The sequence below is a fragment of the Bos mutus genome, chromosome 9 (genome assembly GCF_027580195.1).
Source record: "Bos mutus isolate GX-2022 chromosome 9, NWIPB_WYAK_1.1, whole genome shotgun sequence".
Lineage (NCBI taxonomy): Eukaryota > Metazoa > Chordata > Mammalia > Artiodactyla > Bovidae > Bos > Bos mutus.
In genome coordinates, this window is record NC_091625.1 from 25,864,798 (window position 1) to 25,888,795 (window position 23,998).

Sequence of the window (23,998 nt, forward strand, 5' to 3'; positions counted from 1 at the left end):
GAAGAAGAAGGGGACGACAGAGGATGAGATGGTTGGATGGCATCACTGACTCAATTGACATGAGTTTGAGCAAGCTCCGGGAGATGGTGAAGGACAGGGAAGCCTGACGTGTTACAGTCCATGCAGTCGCAAAGAATCAGACATGATATGAGCGACTGAAGAGCAACAATAGCTCTTTCTCTACTAGGCTGAGAAAGGGAATCTTGACAAGACAAAACAGTGACATCCATGACAAGGCCTTTCCTTTCTGCTCCAGGTCCCTGCTACATGGCTTTATTTATTTAGTCCTTAATGTCGTGGCATGATCTGTTTACACGACTGTGTCCCTCACGAGGGTAAAGATATTTCCAGATGAGATAGAGAGGTTCATCTCCATTTATCCTTATATTCCCCATGTCTAGGCCAACACCTTTCAGTTAGTAGATATTCAGTAAATATTTGTTGCTTTGAACTCTCACTGCTGCTGCTGCTGCTAAGCTGCTTCAGTCGTGTCCGACTCTGTGCGACTCCCCCCCGTCCCTGGGATTCTCAGGCAAGAACACTGGAGTGGGTTGCCATTTCCTTCTCCAACTCATCAAAGTGAAAAGTGAAAGGGAGGTCACTCAGTCTGTCTGACGCTCAGCGACCCCATGGACTGCAGCCTTCCAGGCTCCTCCATCCATGGGATTTTCCAGGCAAGAGTACTGGAGTGGGGTGCCATTGCCTTCTCCGAACTCTCACTAGTAATAATAAATTGATAAAATAATGTAAGAATAGAATGTATGTGTGTAGCACTTTATCTTTTGGGGACAGAAAGATAGTCAGGTGCCTAGAAAACAATAACAATTCCCAAAACAAAAAATAAGACAAACCACATACAAGACTAAGGTGCAAGTTATTTTCATTGCAGAATGTATATTTTGTATTCATATTTATGAATCCTTCATTCCAGGAAGTGCAAATGCAACTCCAGGACTCTTGTCAAGCAGTATATTCTAAATAATATTTTTGATATGATAAAAGTTCATCAGTAGTTCTCAAATCTTTTGATTCTCTCCAAGTCTCTCAAAGGTATTAACATTCTGAAAGTAAAATTGAAAACTCTCTAAGTTGTAGGGTTGGGTTTTAATCCTTGGACAAGTCTCCCTCAAGTCATAAAATCAATAAATTATTCCTTTGAAAGAAAGAGAAAATGGAAGAGGTTTGCTTCGTGGAAGAGTGAAGGGGTAGTGATAAAGCCTCCCAGGTAAAGCCAAGGACAAAGTCAGCCCTAATATTTATGTGGGATACTGACAAAAAACTTTGGGAAACTAGGGACTTCAAACAAGGAGATTACTCTGAGGGCATGGATTTGATCCCAGGTTGGGGAAGTGCGGCATGCTGTGTGGTATGACCAGAAGAAAAAATATTTTTTAATAAAAGAGTTAAAAGAATCAGCACACCTGAAGTTCTGTTACTGCAATTTTCTGTACAAAAATGTAATGCTACAGGAAAGAACATCACCTAAAACAAGCCTCAAGTCGCTTGACAAGGAGTACTTGTCAGGTGGGCAGTATGGCCCTCCCTATACTAATGGGTCCCCAGTGATGTTTCCCAATTAACACTGTTTTCTCAGTGGAGTCTGAATGTTTGTTTGTTTGTTTTTCCTGAGCACTGCACTAGTAATGACTTTGACCGACTTAAGCTTTGTTTTCCTTGCTATAAAAATTTTGCAAAGATTATCTTTCTAATCCATACAACTTGTGTCAAGTGACTGCTGCTTTTCTTTCTGATTAAAAAGCATCTATGATTCTTGTAGAAAATTTGAAAAATAAAGAAAAACAAATGGAAAAATCATCAAATCCTGTTACCTGAAGGCAACCAGTACTAGCTGCTGCACTCACTTCCAAGCATTCCCTTCTTTGTGTGTATGTAGGCCTGTACATGGGGTTTCCTGGGTGGCATGATGGTGAAGAATCCACTTGCTGATCCTGGAGACACAAGAGAGGTAGGTTCGATCCCTGGATCTGGAAGATCCTCTGGAGTAGGAAATGGCAACCTGCTCCAGGATTCTTGCCAGGAAAATTCCATGGACAGAGGAGCCTGGTGGGTTATAGTCCATGGGGTCACAAAGAGTCGGACACCACTGAGCACAGCACAACAGCAACAATGCATATACAAAAATATCCTATTTTTATTTAACATAACTGTGTGTGACTTTTATCATGCCGTTAAAAATAATATCTGTGAGACCCTTTCATTTATTTATTTAGTTTTGCTGTATCATGCAGCATTCAGGATCACAGTTCCCCAACCAGGAATCAAACCCATGACCCCTACAGTAGAAGCATAGAGCCCAAACCACTAGACCACCAGGAAATTCACTGAATACATGATATATTGTCATATGATTGTACAATTATTAATTGGATTAATTTACTTAAACGTTCATCAGTTTTTGAACGTTCAGATTATCCTATAGTGGAAAACACCATAGCAAACCTTTTGGTCTACCTTTCTAGTCACTTAATTCATTCAGTATTCATCAACAGACATCCACTTAGCACTTATTCCAAGTCAAAGGCACTGTGCAATCAGTGAAACAAACAGCAGAAGACAAATTAGGCCCCTCTCTGCCCTTTCTGACATAATGACGTTTTGTGGGATTTTTTAAGATTTTTTTTTAATGTGCACCATTTTTAAAGTCCTTATTGAATTTGTTACAATATTGCTTCTGTTTCATGCTTTGTTTTTTTGGCCACAGAGGCATATGGGATCTTAGCTCCCCAACCAGGAACTGAACCCACACCCCCTGCATTGGAAGGTGAGGTCTTGACCACTGGACCGCCAAGGAAGCCCTGTCATCATGGAGATTTTGATCTGCCAAGAGAGAAAATCCTGATGTTTTGTAGTTACAAGTGTGATGACTATTTCAGAGAGGAAGTGCAATAGGTCTTGTGTGTTAGTGAGGTCGGCTGTCATAACAAAATACCATAGACTGGGTGGCTTAAACAACAGAAATTTGTTTTCTCACAGTCTGGAGGCTAGAAGTTTGAGATCAGGGTGCCAGCGTGGCTGGGTTACAGTGAGTGATTTCTTTCTGGCTTGTGGGCGGTCCTCTCTTATTCAGTATTCAAGTGGCTCTTCCTCAGTAGTGTGCTTGAAGAAAGAGATTTCCCTCTCTTCCTTCTATGATAAGGCCACCAATTCAATCAGATTAGCACCCCACCCTTAGGACCTCATTTAACCTTAATTATTTTCCAAAAGTCTTAGTTTCAAATACAGTCACATCGGGAGTTAGAGCTTCAGTGTGTGGATGTGGGGACAGGAGACACAAGTCCACAGCAAGACCTGGGGAGAATCTACTGGAGTATTTTCTTCAAATGTTTAAAAAATTTAAGGTTTTACTGATTTTCTTTTGAATTTGGATGTACCCTTTTAGGGTTGCCAGATTTAGCAAATAAAATGCAGAATGTCCAGTTATAGTTGAATCTCAGGTATACAGCAAAAAGCTTTTAGTATGTCCCATACAACATTTAATGTCCTGTATTTTCTCTGGCAATCCTTTCTTCCATGCTTCACCACGAGGAACATCACTTTATTTTTTTCCATGTAAGGGATCATAGCTTACGTATTTATTATTCTTCAGGACACTTAACTTATATATTTGTTGAACTGACTTGTGAACCGTGAGATGAGGTAGTTTTAAAGTATCCAGGTAAAATTTATTGCTACATTTGTCTGACGTTTCTGTGGGTAAACACTTAAAAAAAACTATTTCTCTCTCTCTCTTTTTTTTAACCAATTTGTATGTGTTTATTATTATATGACATATGTTATTATGACTTATTATTATATGTATTATTATTATGACTTATTATAATATGACTTATTATATGACTAAAATTTTTATTATTTAATCATCAGTTCCTAGAGTATCTACTTCCTTTCATTTTAACATAAAATTTTAAATGGAGGAGGCTTAAGAAAAAGCACTGTTCATTCCTTAATAATTCTTCACAGAAACCCCATTATAAGCGAACAGTTTTCCTTGCAAAGTCTGTCCTGCTGGAAAGCTTTTTATAAATACTCAGAACAATGTGGCAATGGTGTGGGGCTTTCAGAAGACGTGTTCGTTGCACCTCTTCACGTTAATTCTTTGTCTCAAGGCTGCTTTTCACTGTATTTTAGGCAAGGTATCTCTTATCTCGAGAGTAGGGTTTCAGCTGCTAGAATACTTTGTGACTCTCAGCCACTTTCTCTGCCTTAAAGGCTTTCTAACTGTTCCTTGAAAAACACCCAAGCCAAGAAGGTGGCACAATTAGCATTTGCTTCAATACTCTCACAGAAGCTCTACCCAAGATAATTTTACACTCAGTCATGGACACATTATACCAGTTTTTTCAAGGGATTACCAGCTGGAAATGAGAGCTGAAATGTATCCTATACAGTACAATTGTACACACAAACTACTAACGTCTTAAGAGACACAATTTCAACTTATCTATGGAATCTAGCTGCCCAACGAAATATTCAGCAAATATTTATTACATGGAAGTGTCTGATTTGAATGTCAATGCTCTCCAAAGTACTTTACTGGTCTCCAAACTCGTTTTCAGGTTTCCTAAGATTGCTTTTCTTTCTCTATATCCATAACTTTTCTCCCTAAAGCCATAAACACCAGGCATTGTCCTGCTTATCGTCTCTTAGGAAATATGCTCTACTGGAATGACCCAAGCTCCTGGCTAGCAAAAGCTGAATTGTAAACTCTTGAGGATGGAGAATATAACACATAAATTTATGTTTTCCTTTTTTGGTTAGGTTTTGACTTAATCAGTTCAGAGAATGGGAAACCGTGAATTAAAAATACTCTTAAGAGTTGAAAGGAATACCTCAGTGTTCTATATTCAAATGAGAAAATTTTTTGAAAGTCTGAACTACAAATGTTTTAATACAATTTTAAGTAACAATTGCTTTGTCATGCACTTTTCTTGCCTAGCAGTAACTTCCAAGCTCTATAGTTCTTTTAGAACCTAAGCTTCAGGGGGATAAGAAGTTTTTAGTTATTTTGCTCACTTCTCTATTTCTAGTGCCTAGATCGGTGTTTGGCACATAGCATAGTCCCTGTAAATATCCTTTGAAAGTATGAATAGATAAAATATAGTAAAAAACAACAACAACAACAACCAAAACTGCTTGGTTTCACCTCCTTGGTGTGTAATCATGAACAAATGCTTGGTGAGTAAGAAGGATGCTCACGATTTGCACTAATTTCTTTTCTACCGTCAAGGTGGGTGTTCATCGGGCATACCAACTCTTTCTAATTGATGTTTTGAAAACTCCACTTGCCAAACATTAGTGACTTTTGTCCTGCCATGTTTACATACCTGAGACCAAGCACAGGCACTTTTTGAAGTTAATTAAAGATTCACTTATGTTAAACATTTCGGATGATAGCAAGAGACCAACTTGACAGACAATAGAAATAATCTCTAGTACTTCCCTCTGTGATTTTTCTCAGACAGGTCTTGAAGGGTCTGGTCCTAATGGGATTGACAGATTCAAGATGGGGTGATGGGGAGATGCTGTGTTACTGCCTAAAGCAAGAGAAGGCAAGTGAATTCAGGGACAAAATCACGCAGGTCACCCTTTGCATCTCTGAGCGCACATTATCCAGGACAAATGTAAAACCCCTACTCTGGCCTCCGCTAGCACCCACCGCCTTTCTGGTGTGCCTTCCATTAATTTGTTGCTGTGTGTTTGAAGGCTAGTTTTAATACCAGCTTAGAAGATAACCGTATCAGATGGCTTTCCAACTTTTTCACCTGAAAGTGTCTTTTATCTTCTCTCATGATCAACTAGGTTCTTGAAGATTTTATCTATTTAAAATGGTATTTATAAATTAATAATTAATTAATTTCTCATTTTTATTTTGTTTAGAAACTCTGCTCATTGGAGTTTTTTATTAGCAAATGACAAGCTGTTACCACAAGGCACTGACTTAGCTCCAGCCCCTGATGGCTCAGACAATAAAGAATCTGCCTGAAATGCAGGAGACGCAGGCTCAATCCCTGTGTAGAGAAGACCTGCTAGAGAGGAAAATGGTAACCCACTCCAGTATTCTTGCTTGGAGAATCCCTTGGACAGAGGAGCCTGGTGGCCTACAGCCCATGGGCTCTCAGAGTCAAACACAACTGAGCAACTAACTTTCTTTTTTTTTTTTTTTTAAGAGCAAAGAGTCTCAGTGTTAACCCCAAGGAAGTTTATCCTGACTGAAATATATGACTGACCTTAGGCTGTTTGAAATAGTCAAAGTGGCTCCTGTGGACTCCTGCAGGCCCTCAGCTGAGAATCACATTACACTGCACATTGTGACCAGTTGGAGAGCTTAAAAATACCCCATTTCAGACCAGTTAAATTAGAATTTCTGGACCCTGCAGTGATTTTTTTTTTAAATAAATTCATGTGATTAAAAAGTCCAACAGGGCTGAACAGTGATTTTAATGCATGACTAGAATTGTGATGCCACTACACAGTGTAAGCATGTCTAAAGCAAATGTCAAAAAAAGGAAAAAATAGAAAGAAAAGGGGAAAAAAGGGGGAAAGCCTCCTTAGGAAGATGTGAGAAAGGCTTTTGGAACTGTGGGTCTTGCCTCTGTCTTGCTAATGGCAACTCCTGGATGTGAGGAAAGAGGTGCCCCTTTTCCTCTAAGGATCCCCCTTCCCAAGGCACATCTCAATAATAGAAAAAGGCACTGCCAAATCCAACAGGAAACAGGAGAGTGAGCTCCAACTCAAGATGTCTCAGGATTAAATTCCCTGCATTCAATTAAATACGTGTGGGCATCATTAATTTCTCAATTGGTATTCTCCCAGCCAAACAGTCCTGTGTTTGCAAATGGCTTTCTCTCCTCCCTGCACAGCTCTGGTGTCATCCTTTCTGTTAAGTCCAGTGTTTACTAACATGTGGGTGACAATTAAGATTAGAAAGTGATGTAGTAGTAAAAGTCAGGCATCTTTGCAAGGTTTTCTACTCTTTCCGTGGTCCCCCAGACCCCAACCCTGGCCCCCTTACCCTTGACTGGTGACCATTCAAAACCTCAACAGAAGTTATGTGATTATTAAAGATGTCCAATATTTCCCCTTAGGATGTGCAGATGAACAGAAGCATTCCAAATGACTAGGAATACTATTGCTGTTGGAATATTTGCTCATAAAGGACAAAATTATTAAGAAGAAACAATAAATGAATACTTAACATTTTATGAAATGTGAAAATTCTGATTCAATATGTTTGCAGTTGCCTTATAAAAATAAAGACTTCCAAAGGTTCTTTCTTGATAAATGTAATATATCTTATAGTACCTCATTGATTGCAACAACAAAAAAAATGCCAATGCTTTTTTCACTTATCAAGTCTTTCTGAACATGGGGGCTTCCCTGGTAACTTGGATGGTAAAGCGTCTGCCTGCAATGCAGGAGACCCAGGTTCAATCCCTGGGTCGGGAAGATCCCCTGGAGAAGGAAATGGCAACCCACTCCGGGATTAATGCCTGGAGAATCCCATGGACCGAGGAGCCTGGTGGGCTACAGTCCATGGGGTTGCAAAGAGTTGGACGTGACTGAGCAACTTCTCTTTACTTCACTTCTGAGCATAGTGAGGGACCTTAGAAAAAACCAGTGGACTCAGCTGTCTGACTGTTAGGGAATACAGAAAATTTTCAATGTCTACCCTCAGAGGCAGCTGAGTTGGGTGAATAGAACAAAGGCTTTGGAGAAAACCAGACCTGGATTGAACATATATTCTGCTCATTACCAACCTTGTGCAAATTAATCTTAATCAGGCTCAGATTCCACATCTATAAAATCAGACTGATAGAATACCTGTCTCAAAGAGTTGTTAGAAGGATTCCATGAGCAATGTCTACAAAGCTTACTGGATCCGTTGTTTAGAAACAATTCATACATATTGCTATTATTATTATTCTTAAAAAAGTAGATGACATTCCCTTTCCTCAAAGAGTTTAACGTCTTTTGAGGGAAAGGATTGATGCTAAACTAATACAAGTTAGGAATCTAATGAAGCTGTCAACTAAGAAGAAAGATAAAGGAAGGGATTTATCAACTAAGAAGAAAGATAAATGAAGTCATGCCATGTGGCTTGTGAGATCTTAGCTTCCCAACCAGGGATAAAAGACAGTGCAGTGAAAGTACCAAGTCCTAACCACTGGACTGCCAGGCAATTCCTTTTCCTGTTTGATTTTAATCATATGTCAAAAGCACATGGTTCTGCAAATCCGTGAAATGGGTTTTCAATTTCATAAATTTTTACTCTTATTTCCCCAGACTCCCTAATAAAAGCCTCTGCTCTGATAGTTCTTTGCTTTGGCCTCAGCCCGTCTCTCTCTTTTCAAGCCTCAATCTTCCTCATATCCCAGTCGCTTGAAATCCAAACTACCCCAAGTCACACTTCTCTCAACAGTGATAAGACTTCAGTTCACCAGCCTGATACTCCGTTACACAGTCCATTTTTTTCCTTTGTATCTATTCCTTATTTTCTCAATTAGGCTGTAAACTAAAGGGCTCATCATAGTTTTAGTTTGATTTTCTAATTCTTATTTTCCATAAAACCCATGGATTTTAATTAAATGGAGCCATTACACACACACATCTTCAGATTACATGCTTCAAAAAATATCTTGGATTTCTGAGATGAAGAAGGACTTTTTAAAAGTATTTATGGAGGCTGATTAAGTGACTTGATCAATATGGGGAAAATATTAAAAAAGAAACTGAAGTGTGGTTAGAATGTCAAGTTGAATGGCAAAGCGTATATTTATGTTAAGCATTTTAGGTCTTGGGACCAAGCCTAAATATGACAGTATGTACAATGACACTCACATGTTTAATTACATGTATGACATAGAAAATCTTGGAGATGAATAAACTGACCATTAGGACAAATCCGGTTTGTCCTAGCACATGGGATTTAAATTCACATAATTTTATTACCATCTACTCCCAGATACATAGAATAAACTAATTATATCACTGTGCTGTGTAAAATGGGTTTTTTACAGCCTTGTTGATCTAATATGCCACTTGTTCAGAATAGAAGTTTTATCAGATTTCACAACTGCTCCACTGTTAACAAGAAGGCATAATTTTTCTGTGCATGGGAAGAAAGTTTTGGTAACTGCTTGAAAGAAAGCATTGTTACTTTTTCATCATTTGATCCACTATTTCTTTCACCACTTACCATTTCTTCTGACCATGGGTACTCCTTATCTTAATATATTCAAACTAATTTTAGTTTTCACTTAATTTTTAAGTTGGTGTTCAATGTCAGACCAAAATTATTAAATGAGCATATTTTATGAGATTAAAAATATTTCCAATATATATCTCATCATCACTGCCATATCCCCAAACTGATCTTACTCACAATGAAAAATATAATAATGAATTATCTCACATTAGACAAAAAGCATGACTACTGAAATTTATATATTATACTAAAATTGTGAAGATTAGAAAATAATTTTTAAGATGTGTAGCTAGCCAAATTCTGTTTAAACTTTTAAACCTTTAGTGAAGTTTCCTTCTGGGGCTGAGGATTCAGGTAACATTATTGGTTAGTTCCGGGACAAGGAGGTAACCCTCCTGGTTGTGGTTAGAAGAGCCTGCACTTAGGACTTAGCCCATGCGGTTGGGGGATTAGTTACACACATGGGGTGAACAAGTAATTAAATATATGGAGGATAGTGAAAGCCGGGTTTCACCATTGAAGATTAAAGTTACAAATATGAAAAAAGAGAAGGCCAGAACAAATTCTGGATTGGAATCTGCAGTATTGATGGAAATACTTGAGTTGTTTCCTTTGATATGAGTAGAAGTAGATACAGATTAGGTATGGATATAAATAGATATAGATTAAGATGTAAACACAGATATCAGTTGTATTCATCTGCTTGGGTTACCATAACAAATTACTACAAACTGAATGGCTTGAACAACAGAAACATTCTCTCCCAGTTCTGGAGGCTGGAAGTCCAAGATCAGGGAGCCATTACGGTCAGATTCTGGTGACAGCTCCCTTCTTGGCTTGAGAACAGCTGTCTTTCCCATATGTACTCACATGGACTTTCCTTACTGTATGCACATTGAGAAAGAGAGAGATCTTCTTACAATGACACTAACCCTATTGGATAAGGGCCCCACCCTTACAACTTCATGGAAAAAGCAAGAGAGTTCCAGAAAAACATCAATTTCTGCTTTTTTGACTATGCCAAAGCCTTTGACTGTGTGGATCACAATAAACTGTGGAAAATTCTGAAAGAGATGGGAATACCAGACCACCTGACCTGCCTCTTGAGAAATCTGTATGCAGGTCAGGAAGCAACAGTTAGAACTGGACATGGAACAACAGACTGGCTCCAAATAGGAAAAGGAGTATGTCAAGGCTGTATATTGTCACCCTGCTTATTTAACTTATATGCAGAATACATCGTGAGAAACGCTGGACTGGAAGAAACACAAGCTGGAATCAAGATTGCCAGGAGAAATATCAATAACCTCAGATATGCAGATGACACCACCATTATGGCAGAAAGTGGAGAAGAACTAAAGAGCCTCTTGATGAAAGTGAAAGAGGAGAGTGGAAAAGTTGGCTTAAAACTCAACATTCAGAAAACAAAGATCATGGCATCTGGTCCCATCACTTCATGGGAAATAGATGGGGAAACAGTTGAAACAGTGTCAGACTTTATTTTTTGGGGCTCCAAAATCACTGCAGATGGTGATTGCAGCCATGAAATTAAAAGATGCTTACTCTTTGGAAGGAAAGTTATGACCAACTTAGATAGCATATTGAAAAGCAGAGACATTACTTTGCCAACAAAGGTCCATCTAGTCAGGCTATGGTTTTTCCAGTGGTCATGTATGGATGTGAGAGTTGGACTGTGAAGAAGGCTGAGCGCCAAAGAATTGATGCTTTTGAAGTGTGGTGTTGGAGAAGACTCTTGAGAGTGCCTTGGACTGCAAGGAGATCCAACCAGTCCATTCTGAAGGAGATCAGCCTTGGGATGTCTTTGGAAGGAATGATACTAAAGCTGAAACTCCAGTACTTTGGCCACCTCATGTGAAGAGTTGACTCATTGGAAAAGACTCTGATGCTGGGAGGGATTGGGAGCAGGAAGAGAAGGGGACGACAGAGGATGAGATGGCTGGATGGCATCACTGACTCGATGGATGTGAGTCTGGGTGAACTCCGGGAGTTGGTGATGGACAAGGGAGGCCTGGCATGCTGCGATTCATGGGATCGCAAAGAGTTGGACACGACTGAGCTACTGAACTGATCTGATTACCTTCTAGGCTCCATCTCCAAATACTGCTACAATGGGATTTAGGGTTTAACTTAAGAGTTTGGAGGCACACAGACATTCAATCCATAACGCACACACAAACACACAAACACACACACTACATGAGCACACCTAGAATAAACACATGAGCACACCTAGAATTCATATCTTGGTTCACTAAGGGGAACCAGGACTCTTTAGAGAAATGGCTAATTCCAGGGCCTTGGAAAAAAAATTCAAGATGAGTCTTGAATATCTTACTGAGCTAGATAGTAAGAAAGTGCTAAAATGATAATATGAAAGCCAGTTTGAATGACTCCCACTTGCCAAATCTAGGATAATTTAAGTCTCAAAATAAGTAATAAAAATAATAGATAATAAATCATTGAATAAGATATAAAACCATATATACGCCTATTAAAATCTCTGTAGATAGATAGATGACAGGTAGATAAAAAGACCAGAAGAAAAGCTCTCAGTTCAGTTCAGTTCAGTTGCTCAGTCATGTCCAACTCTTTGCGACCCTGTGAACTGCAGCACACCAAGCCTCACTGTCCATCACCAACTCCCGGAGTTTACCCAAACCTATGTCCATCGAGTCAGTGATGCCATCCCACCATCTCATCCTCTGTTGTCCCCTCCTCCTCCTGCCCTCAATCTTTCCCAGCATCAGGGTGTTTTCAAATGAGGCAACTATTCACATCAGGTGGCCAAAGTATTGGAGTTTCAGTTTCAACGTCAGTCCTTCCAATGAACACTCAAGGACTGATCTCCTTTAGGATGGACTGGTTGGATCTCCTTGCAGTCCAAGGGACTCTCAAGAGTCTTTCCCAACACCACAGTTCAAAAACATCAATTCTTTGGCACTCAGCTTTCTTTATAGTCCAACTCTCACATCCATACATGACCACTGGAAAAACCATAGCCTTGACTAGATGGACCTTTGTTGGCAAAGTAATGTCTCTGCTTTTCAATATGCTGTCTGGGCTGGTCACAACTTTCCTTCTAAGGAGTAAGCGTCTTTTAATTTCATGGCTGCAGTCATCATCTGCAGTGATTTTGGAGCCCCCCCCAAAATAAAGTCAGCCACTGTTCCCACTGTTTCCCCATCTATTTGCCATAAAGTAATGGGACCAGATGCCATGATCTTAGTTTTCTGAATGTTGAGCTTCAAGCCAACTTTTTCATTCCCCTCTTTCACTTTCATCAAGAGACTCTTTAGTTCTTCACTTTCTGCCATAAGGGTGGTGTCATCTGCATATCTGAGGTTATTGATATTTCTCCCGGCAATCTTGATCCCAGCTTGTGCTTCCTCCAGCCTAGCGTTCTCATGATGTACTCTGCATATAAGTTAAATAAGCAGGGTGACAATATACAGCCTTGACGAACTCCTTTTCCTATTTGGAACCAGTCTGTTGTTCCACGTGCAGTTCTAACTGTTGCTTCCTGACCTGCATAGAGGTTTCTCAAGAGGCAGGTCAGATGGTCTAGTATTCCCATCTCTTTCAGAATTTTCCATAGTTTATTGTGATCCATACAGTCAAAGGCTTTGGCATAGTCAATAAAGCAGAAATAGATGTTTTTCTGGAATTCTTTTCCTTTTTTGATGATCCAGCAGATGTTGGCAATTTGATCTGTGGTTCCTCTGCCTTTTCTAAAACCAGCTTGAACATCTGGAAGTTCACGGTTCATGTATTGCTGAAGCTTGGCTTGGAGTATTTTAAGCATTACTTTACTAGCGTGTGAGATGAGTGCAATTGTTCAGTAGTTTGAGCATTCTTTGGCATTGCCTTTCTTTGGGATTGGAATGAAAACTGACCTTTTCCAGTTCTGTGGCCGCTGCTGAGTTTTCCAAATTTGCTGACATATTGAGTGCAGCACTTTCACAGCATCATCTTTCAGGATTTGAAATAACTCAACTGGAATTTCATCACCTCCACTAGCTTTGTTCATAGTGATGCTTCCTAAGGCCCACTTGACTTCACATTCCAGGATGTCTGGCTCTAGGTGAGTGATCAAACCATTGTGACTATCTGGATTGTGAAGATCTTTTTTGTATAGTTCTTCAGTGTATTCTTGCCACCTCTTCTTAATATCTTCTGCTTCTGTTAGATCCATACCGTTTCTGTCCTTTATTGTGCCCATCTTTGCATGAAATGTTCCCTTGGTATCTCTAATTTTCTTGAAGAGATCTCTAGTCTTTCCCATTGTATTGTTTTCCTCTATTTCTTTGCGCTGATTGTTGAGGAGGGCTTTCTTATCTCTTCTTGCTATTCTTTGAAACTCTGCATTCAAATGGGTATATCTTTCCTTTTCTCCTTTGCTTTTCGCTTCCCTTTTTTTCATAGCTATTTGTAAGGCCTCCTGAAGTAAAAGTATTCCTAGTGATGGAATTAGGAAATTACCACTTGGCAAGTACAATGATAATAATCATTTCGGGGCAAAAAAATCATTGCTGGATGCCAAAACTAGTTGGTGATAGTTTGATGAGCATCAGGATATTTATAGTGTTAACATATATCTTATTAAAATACTTGTTAATCACTTATTAATAAACAGCCCCCAAATACTGTCAGGTATCATCATAACCAAGTGGTAAAATTCTGCAGCAACCATACTGGGACAAATTGATATCATGTGCTTCCTTATATGACACTCCAGGAAGAACACAGCATTACTGCTGTGATATTCTGTCATGAAGCATACCCTGAATCTAACCATGAGGAAAAATCAAAATCTTCAGGATGAAGGCTGCTGCAGGAAATAGTACTGTACTCTTAAAAAATACATAAAATACAAGCACATTAAATTCCAAGAAAGACTGAAGAATATTTCCAAGTTAAAGTAACTAAAGAGACATGGAAACTAAATACAACTAGTATTCCTAGATTTGATCCTCAATTTATAAAGGATATTATTATAATAGTATAATTAGAACTGAGTGTGTGAATGTGATGGTGGTAATCTATTAATGTTGATTTTTTGATGCTCTGTGCCTATGTGAGAGAATTTCCTTATTTTCAAGAAATAGATATTCATATCTTGAACAGTAATGGGACAGTATGTCTACTTACTCTTGAATGGTTCAAGTATGTATATTATATAGAGTAATTAATATGATATTAGATATATACATATATATTTTACTTATATGTGACATATGTATATACAGACAGAGAGCAAGAGAGAGAGAAAGATAAAATGTGAACAACTGGCCAATCTGCATGTGGGTTACATGGATGTTCTTTGTATCATTCTCACAACTTTCTTATATGTTTGAATGATTTCAAAATAAAAGATTAAAAAATTAATGACTTGCAGTACAAACAATGTAGAAAATTAAGTGAATTACATAAGACTGAGATTGAGCAAATGTAAAAGAACTTACCCAGAGAGAACACCCTTAGGTATATATTAGAAATGCTCAAGCTCAATAAAAATTCTGTTAGGGAGAATCATAATCTATTGATAAACAAAAATAAGTTGGAATGAAATCAAGTAATGTCAAAGTTTGTCAGAGTTTAGGCATAAAGGAAACATTTATTGCAACATCATTGATGGCATTATATATGGTTGGGCCTGTGTGCTCACTCAGTCATGCCCAACTCTTTGTGATCCCATGGATTGTAGCCCACCAGGCTCCTCTGTTCATGGAAATTTCCAGGCAAGAACACTGGAACAGGGTGCTGCTGCTGCTGCTAAGTCACTTTAGTCGTGTCCAACTCTATCGACCCCATAGACGGCAGCCCACCAGGCTCCCCCATCCCTGGGATTCTCCAGGCAAGAACACTGGAGTGGGTGAGCAGGGTGCTATTTCCTCCTAAAAGGGATCTTCCTGACCCAAGGGTCAAAACTGAGTCTTGCATCTCCTGCTTCGGCAGGTGAATTGTTTACCACTGAGCCCCTGGGGAAGCCCCTTTATATATGGTTATTGCTTACTTATTCAAAAATGGAATATACTGAAGTGTGAATTTATTGAACAAAAAAAAAGATCACTGGACTTGCTTGAAAATGAAGTGTAATTATTTTATAATTTTTCTGAGGGAAAATGTTGCTGGATTCACATCATCATGCAATTACTTGGCTCAGCTCTAGGTATGTATTAAATGTTTCTCCATGGTAATGATGGGAACAGACACTCGGTATCTTTTTTTTTTTCCTACCATAAGCAGTATCTAATCTGTAGGCAATTAGAAGATCATAGTGTGGGAATAGGAGTGCTCGCTTATTACTGGGATAAAGAAAACAGAGGACCTGGGGTACTTGTTGGAGGACCGCATCCTCTGAAATCCTATCCAACAATGACAGCCTGGTGCATTTAGCTCAAGGTATATTCTATACCGCAGGCTTCCCCTTTGGCTCAGCGGTAAAGAATCCACCTACAATGCAGGAGCCACAGGAGACACAGGTTCGATCTCTGGGTCCGGAAGATCCCCTGGAGGAGGCAATGGCAACCCACTCCAGTATTCTTGCCTGGAGAATCCCCATGGACAGAGGAACCTGGAGGGCTACTGTCCATAGGGTCGCAAAGAGTCAGACACACCTGAAGCGACTTAGCACACACAAACATGCATGTTCTATACCAGTGGTTCTCAAAGTATGGCTCTGAAGACTTCAGCATCAGCATCACGTGGGAACGTGTTCAAAACATGGGTTTCCAGGTGTGCCTCGGACCTACTGATCAGAAATCCTAGGATGGGGGCCTGGCAATTTGAGTTTATTAAATTCATCAGGAAATTCTGAAAGTTTTGAACCACTAATAACTTCCCCATTCAGCAAGTTTGAAAGAACAACTGTCTGTTAAGAGAAACCCAGGCACCTGTGTCTCTTCAGAAGAGGGACAAAATCCCAATTTCCTTACAGGTAAAAGCCTTCAGAAAGAATCATCATAATTTAAATGACTCGAACCTTCTGAAAGCTGCTTAATATGACCATAAATAAAAATTTAAAAACAATTAGAGAGGCACCGGAAGCTCTTTTTATCGTCTTGTGATCCTCTAAATGCACCAAGGACTTGCCACTTGGCTATTATCATTTAACTCCACCTCTACATTAAGGTCCTTGGTTTGCAGTATTTGCTTTGGGGAACCAAATGCCTGTCATTTTATGGCACCATGGGACGATTAATAAAGGCTTTTAAATGATGCACTGGATCACTCTGTAAACACATCCTGCTGGTTAAATGAAAATGGCTCAATAGAATACCTGCAGGCACATAAAATTCTTCTACAGGGACAGGCAGAGGTGGGGAGTCTGTTGTTTAAGATAAAGCAAGATTGGAAGTCCAGACCATCTTTTTTTTTTTTACACTTTTTTTTTTTTTTTTCTTGCTGCATCATGTGGGATATGGGATCTTAGTTCCCCAACCAGGAATCGAAGCTATACACTTGGGAAGTTCCCGTGCATGCTAAGTCACTTCAGTCATGTCCAACTCTTTGCGACGCTATGACTGTAGCCCTCCAGGCTCCTCTGTCCATGGATTCTCTAGGCAAGAATACTGGAGTGAGTTGCCATGCCTTCCTTCAGGCAGTCTTCCCGACCCAGGGACCGAACCCACATCTCTATGTCTCCTGCCTTGGCAGGAGGGTTCTTTACCACTAGCATTCCCAGGCAACCTTATAAGAGATATGGAAGGAAAGCAGAAGAGAAAAGTCTATTTCTGAATCCCCGTCTGCCTGGAATGTGAGGGTCTCAGTGGAAGTGCTCTGCCGGCCAGCCACAGATTTCTGAGTGGTCCACAGCTTTCAGAAAGGATGCAAGAGTACTCCAGTCACATTCTGTTCTAAAAACACACAGAGTGTTTTCATCAGTTTGGGCTGCCGTGACAAAACTTGATAGTCTGGGTGGCTTGAACAACAAATGTTTATTTCTCACAATTCTAGAGGCTGAGAGGCCCAAGATCAAGAAAACAGCAGATTTGGTGTCTGATGAGAGCCTGCTTTCTGTGTCACAGATGGCCCTCTTCTCACTATCCTCACATGGCAGAAAGAGTGTAAGAGAGCACTCTGGGGTCTCTTTTATAAGGACACTAATCCCATTCATGAAGGTTTCACCCTCGCAGCTAATCGCCTCCCAAAGGACCGGCCTCCGAATACCATCAGAGTGAGGATTAGGTATCACCATATGAATACCAGGGAGATACAACAGTCAGTCTACAGCAGAGAGCTTTTCAGAACTTAGGAATCTTGCTGATTTTAAAGGAGAGGATGCATCTCTGAGCAATTTGGATTGGTCATTCTCTCTTGCCAAAGGACAATCTGTGTGCCTCTGAGATCTTTGAAGATAAAATGTTTGTTTTCTAGGCCAAATTGTGCCTTAAGGTTTGCCCTGACACCTGGAAAAAGTCATTTGACTTTCATTTATAATTTACTTATTTCTCTGTTAGAAGCAAGGCTTACCAGGTGGTTCATTGAAAGAATCCACCTGCCAAGCAGGAGATGTGGGTTTGATCCCTTGGTCGGGAAGATACCCTGTGAAGAGAATGGCAAGCCTCTCCAATATTCTTGCCTGGGACAGAGGAGCCTGGCGGGCTGCAGTCCAGGGGTCATAGAGTCTGATACAACTGAGTGACTGGGCACACACACAACCAGCTCTTGTTAGTAAACTAACACACTGGCCATCAGTTCCATATCAACCCCTTCATTGGTATTCCTGGACTTGAAGCTCCTCTGGACCAAAGGTCCCACTCATGGGATGGCCCCCTGACCTGAGACACTGGCAAGACTAAAAGTTTCATTCACCAGTGGGCAGTCCATCCAGGAGGGTCATCCCCAGGTCAAAAGCTGCAGTTAGTTTTTTTCTTTCTTTTTCAGGATTCTCATACTATGTATTAGCTCTATTTTTAAAACCTTTCTATTTTGTATTGGAGAGGGAAATGGCAACCCACTCCAATATTCTTGCCTGGAAAATTCCAAGAACAGAGGAGCCTGGCTATAGTCCAGGGGGTCGCAAGAGTCAAACACAACTGAGTACACAGCATAAGTGATTAACAATGTTGTGGTAGTTGCCCCCCTCAATATATAAAGTTGTTTGTCAGTGGGCATCTCAGACTGCACACAACCAAAACAGAATTCTTTTTTTAAAAAACTTTTTATTTCGCATTGGAGTATAGCCGATTAACAATGTTGAGATAGTTTCAGGTGAACAGCAAAGGGACTCAGTCATACACACACATGTATACATTCTCCTGCAAATTTTCCTCCCATCCAGGCTGCCACAAAACATTCAGCAGAGTTCCTTGTATTATACAGTAGGTCCTTGTTGGTTATCTATTTTCCATATAGCAGAGTGTACATGTCGATCCCAAACTCCCAAACTATCCTTTCCCCTCCCCCTTCCCCCTGACCCCACCAACTATGAACTCATTCTCTAAGTCTGTGAGTCTGTTTTGTAAATTAGTTTATTTCTATCATTTCAGCACTTAGCTTTCTTGAGTCCTTCAACTACGGATTATCTAAATGGTGCCCTGCAGGCAGTTTTGTGGGCCAGTGCTCCTGGAACTCTGGGGCTCATAGACTTACTATAGGACTACTCCAAGGTATGGGCCAGTTATCTCAAATCCAGCCCTGGTTGCCCTCACTCCCTGGGATCCACTCTACCTTTCTTTTAGCGCTTAAATCTTTTTACCTACAGTAAGCCTGCTACCCTAATTCATACACACCCTCTAATGGATGCTGCCATAAACCCACCATCAACCCTTCAAAGAACAAACAAGATTTAATGGGTATTCTGTTGTATTGTGGGGCTTCCCAGGTGACACTAGTGTAAAGAACCCGCCTACCAATGCAGGAGACACAAGAGACATGGGCTCAATCCCTGGGTCCAGAAGATCCCCTGGAGGAGAGCATGGCAACCCACTCCATTATTCTTGCCTGGAGAATCCTTTGGACAGAGGAGCCTGGTGCGCTATGGTCCATAGGGTCACACAGAGTTAGATATGACTGAAGCAACTTAGCACGCATGGACAGTTATATTATGTAGTTGATATACTGTACAATTTCTGGTATACTCTGCAGTGGGGAGAAGTGAGCACAGCTCATTTTGATTACATTTATCCTCTGTGCTCCCACCAGTTTGAACTATTTGCTTTTCCTGGAATGTTCAGGAATATGCCATGTAATTTTTACCTCTGATTCTTTGAACATACATCAACAACATCATAGCTAACATTTGCAGAGTATCTACTATGTGCCTCATGCTTTCCTAAGAATGCTACACACCTATGTTCATTTGAACCTCGGAATGCTTTTTGAATAGTTACTATTGATAGTGCCATTTGCAGATAAGGACATTGATGCTCAGGAGACTGTGTAACTTGCCAAGGGCTTATAGGTAGTTCAGTCAGTTCAGTCGCTCAGTCATGTCCGACTCTTTGCGACCCCATGAACCGCAGCACACCAGGCCTCCCCGTCCATTACCAACTCCTGGAGTCCACCCAAACCCATGTCCATTGAGTCGGTGATGCCATCCAACCATCTCATCCTCTGTCGTCCCCTTCTCCTCTTGTCCTCAATCTTTCCTAACATCAGGATCTTTTCAAATAAGTCAGCTCTTCACATCAGGTGGCCAAAGTATTGGAGTTTCAGCTTCAACATCAGTCCTTCCAATGAACACCCAGGACTGATCTCCTTTAGGATGGACTGGTTGGATCTCCTTGCAGTCCAAGGGACTCTCAAGAGTCTTCTCCAACACCACAGTTCAAAAGCATCAATTCTTCCGTGCTCAGCTTTCTTTATAGTCCAATTCTCACACCCATACATGACCACTGGAAAAACCATAGCCTTGACTAGATGGACCTTTGGTTGACAAAGTAATGTCTCTGCTTTTGAATATGCTGTCTAGGTTGGTCATAACTTTCCTTCCAAGGAGTAAGCGTCTTTTAATGTCATGGCTGCAATAACCATCTGCAGTGATTTTGGAGCCCAAAAAAATAAAGTCAGCCACTGCTCCCACTGTTTCCCCATCTGTTTCCCATGAAGTGATGGGACCAGATGCCATGATCTTAGTTTTCTGAATGTTGAGCTTTAAGCCAATTTTTTCATTCCCCTCTTTCACTTTCATCAAGTGAAGAAGAAAGTTCTTCTTCACTTTCTGCCATAATGGTGGTGTCATCTGCATATCTGAGGTTATTGATATTTCTCCTGGCAGTCTTGATTCCAGCTTGTGCTTCCTCCAGCCTAGCATTTCTCATGATGTACTCTGCATATAAGTTAAATAAACAGGGTGACAATATACAGCCTTGACGTCCTCCTTTTCCGATTTGGAACCAGTCTGTTGTTCCATGTCCAGTTCTAACCATTGCTTCCTGACCTGCATAGAGGTTTCTCAAGAGGAAGGTCAGGTGGTCCTGTATTCCCATCTCTTTCAGAATTTTCCACAGTTTATTGTGATCCACACAGTCAAAGGCTTTGGCATAGTCAGTAAAGCAGAAATAGATGTTTTTCTGGAACTCTTTAGCTTTTTTGATGATCCAGCGGATGTTGGCAATTTGATCTCTAGTTCCTCTGCCATTTCTAAAATCAGCTTGAACATCAGTGGTGGAATAAAAATAAAATCTGGGTATTGTGACACAGGTACCTCCCCCAGCCCGGCCCGATTCTTACTCATCCTTTAGATCAGGGTCACCTGTTAGATAAGCTTTCTGTGCCGGCAGATGTCCTCTCCCATGCTGCCCTCTACCCCATCAAACTGCAAGGTTTCGCTTATACACCCTGCTCATCTCTTGTTTCTGACTTGGGCCTTTCTTGGAGAGAGGTACTTGAGGAGATCACAACAAGACAGATTTTAGTATTTTTGCCTTTAGGATAGCTGTGTTTTTATACTGCAGCTGTGTAAGAAACCATGTTTTTAGCTGTATTAATGGCATGTGCTGAAACTGCTCAAATTCCATCTGATTACCTTAGAACATGAGGTGATCAGAGTAAAGGTAGGAAACACTTAAAAGAAGGACAAAGGGGAGTTTTTCCAGGCTTGGGTATCTAAGAGGCCAGAGCATGGGGGAAATTCTAATTCTGCTATTTGGATTTGTGTTGTTGGCAGAGTATAAATACATGTTTAGAAATGGGAGAACAGGATCTGAATCCTCGGTCTACCTCTCACTGGCTGTGGGACTTGAAGCAGAATGTTTAAAATTCTCAGAGCATCAATTACCTTTATTAAGAACCTTTTAGTTCTAAAGTCATATCATTTTATTTCAAAAATGCAATTGATAACACACAATATAAAAGAATCATTTAAAAAAAAAAGCAGGGCAAATGAGGATAGCTACTCTTACACAGACCTTCAAATTCTATCATTCTAGTTTTTAAAAAATGCATGGCTTGAAAAAAATGTTATGTGTTTGCAAATAACTGCTTTCTGGTGTCTTTGCATTTGCAGTTTATAGAAAAAAGCAAAAGAATACCTTTATAGGACTATTTATAAGTAACCCCAAACGTCTAAAAATGCATACTTTAGAGTCTTATGATTTCTATCTGTGTTATTAGCTGACAAAAGCAGATTTAGCAAACTCAGTATTTCACAGAGGTGTGGGCAGCCCTCTAGGGTCTGGTCTCCCATAGCCAAAATGACCCCTTCTTTTCAGAGCTGTATGTACAGTTTCTCTATTAACACTGAGTCAATATTCTGGGAAAGTCTGTAAAACAAAAAGTCCAGGACGTGCCTTGGACAGATTGCTGACAGCCTTTCACAGTCTGGATTTTATGAACTCTTCTGTGTATGACAGCTTTTTGTTTTGGTTTTAATGTATTCGATGGTGGAGGGATACTGAAGCAAACCATTGTAGTGAGGCTCACAAAGATTTAATAGAGTCCTAAACAGGACACAGAGAGGAATTCATTATGAGCCAGGAGTGAGATTCCAATGATATATATTCAAAAAGGACAGTGTCATTAAAAATTGAGTGTATTGAGATGAAAATCCTTGAATATATTAGCAGGTCATGCATCTAGGTGATAAAACAGACTGTGGCTAAAGTGAGACTTCCTTGGTGGTTCAGTGGTTAAGAAACTGCCTTGCAACTCAGGGATTTAGGTTGAATCCCTGGTTGGGGAACTAGATCCCACCTGCTGCACAGATATCCAAATAAAAAAAAAAAAAAAAAAAATTGTGTCTGAACTGGTGGCTCGGATGGTAAGAATCTGTCTGTAATGAGAGAGACTGGGTTCAATCCCTGGGTGGGGAAGATCTCCTGGAGAAGGGGACAGCTACCCATTCCAATATTCTTGCCTGGAGAATTTCCATGGATAGAGGAGCCTGGCAGGCTACAATCCATGTGTTGCAAAGAGTTGGAGGTCACTGAGTGACTAATACTTTCATAGTGAAGTATAACAAGGAGAGATCATCAGTGACGAATAACTAAATATCAAACACCACACCTCTGTGAGTTTCACAAGAGACCCAATTCCTGTAAGCATATTAATCCAAAGCATTTTATGAATGTCTCCTTTCAGAAGCCAACAACCCATTCAATCAAAAATGTAGCTGGATGTTTGGTGTTGCATGAAAGGTGAACAGAATTATCCTCTTTCTGCCTGGGTATTGTTGAGGTCTGCAATCATAATCCCAGGCACAATATTTTCAATTTCTCCTCCCCTCACTGTTTGTGAAAGACAGGGCTTGATATTTTTCTGATGTTGCAAAAATTTTGAACTTGTCTTCAAATGGAGACACTTGAAATTTATCTGGAGAGAAAGAATACAGAAAAGTAACTGTAATGTTTAATATTCTTTGTGTGTATGTATGTGTGTGTGCTTTTTGAACAGTCACTATTTGCCAGCATTCTATTAAATGTTTTACATGCATTTAGTTAATCTTAAAACAACCATGTGAGTAGATATTATCATTATTGTATGTGAGGACATTGAGACTTGGAGACATTAAGTGCCTTCCCAACATCACATCCTAACTCAACTAGGAGAGTTGGAATTTAAAATGAGGTGTGTCTGGCCGCACATCCTCACCTTCTAGTCACTGCTGCTGCTGCTGCTGCTAAGTTGCTTCAGTCGTGTCTGACTCTATGCGACCCCACCGACAGCCACCCACCAGGCTCCTCTGTCCCTGGGATTCTCCAGGCTAGTCACTGCAAATGGCATTAAAACTCTCTACCATGGAATACAGAAACAAGTGCAAATGTGGTGCAGACTGACTCCATGAGCTTTTGTGAAGACACAGAATAAAGAAAAAGAGTTTGTGAATAACGATGCTTCGGGGATAAAGTTGTCTTTCATTTGTCAGGATGGACATAGAATTTTACAGTGAGAAGACTGTTTCAGTGACAGACCTTATTTTCTTGGGCTCCAAAACCACTGTGGATGGTGTCTACTGCCACGGAATTAAAAGATGCTCCTTGGAAGAAAAGCTATGACAAACCTAGACAGCATAGTAAAAAGCAGAGACATCACTTTGCAACAAAGTGGCAAAGTATGGTTTTCCATAGTCAAAGCTATGGTTTTCCAGTAGTTGTGTATGGATGTGAGAGTTGAAACATAAAGAAGGTTGAGCACCGAAGAACTGATGCTTTTGAACTGTGATGTTGGAGAAGACTCTTGAGAGTTCCTTGGACTGCAAGATCAAACCAGTCAATCCTAAATCAACCTTAATATTCATTGGAAGGACTGCTGAAACTGAAGCTCCACTCCTTTGGCCACCTGATGTGAAGAACTGACTTACTGGAAAAT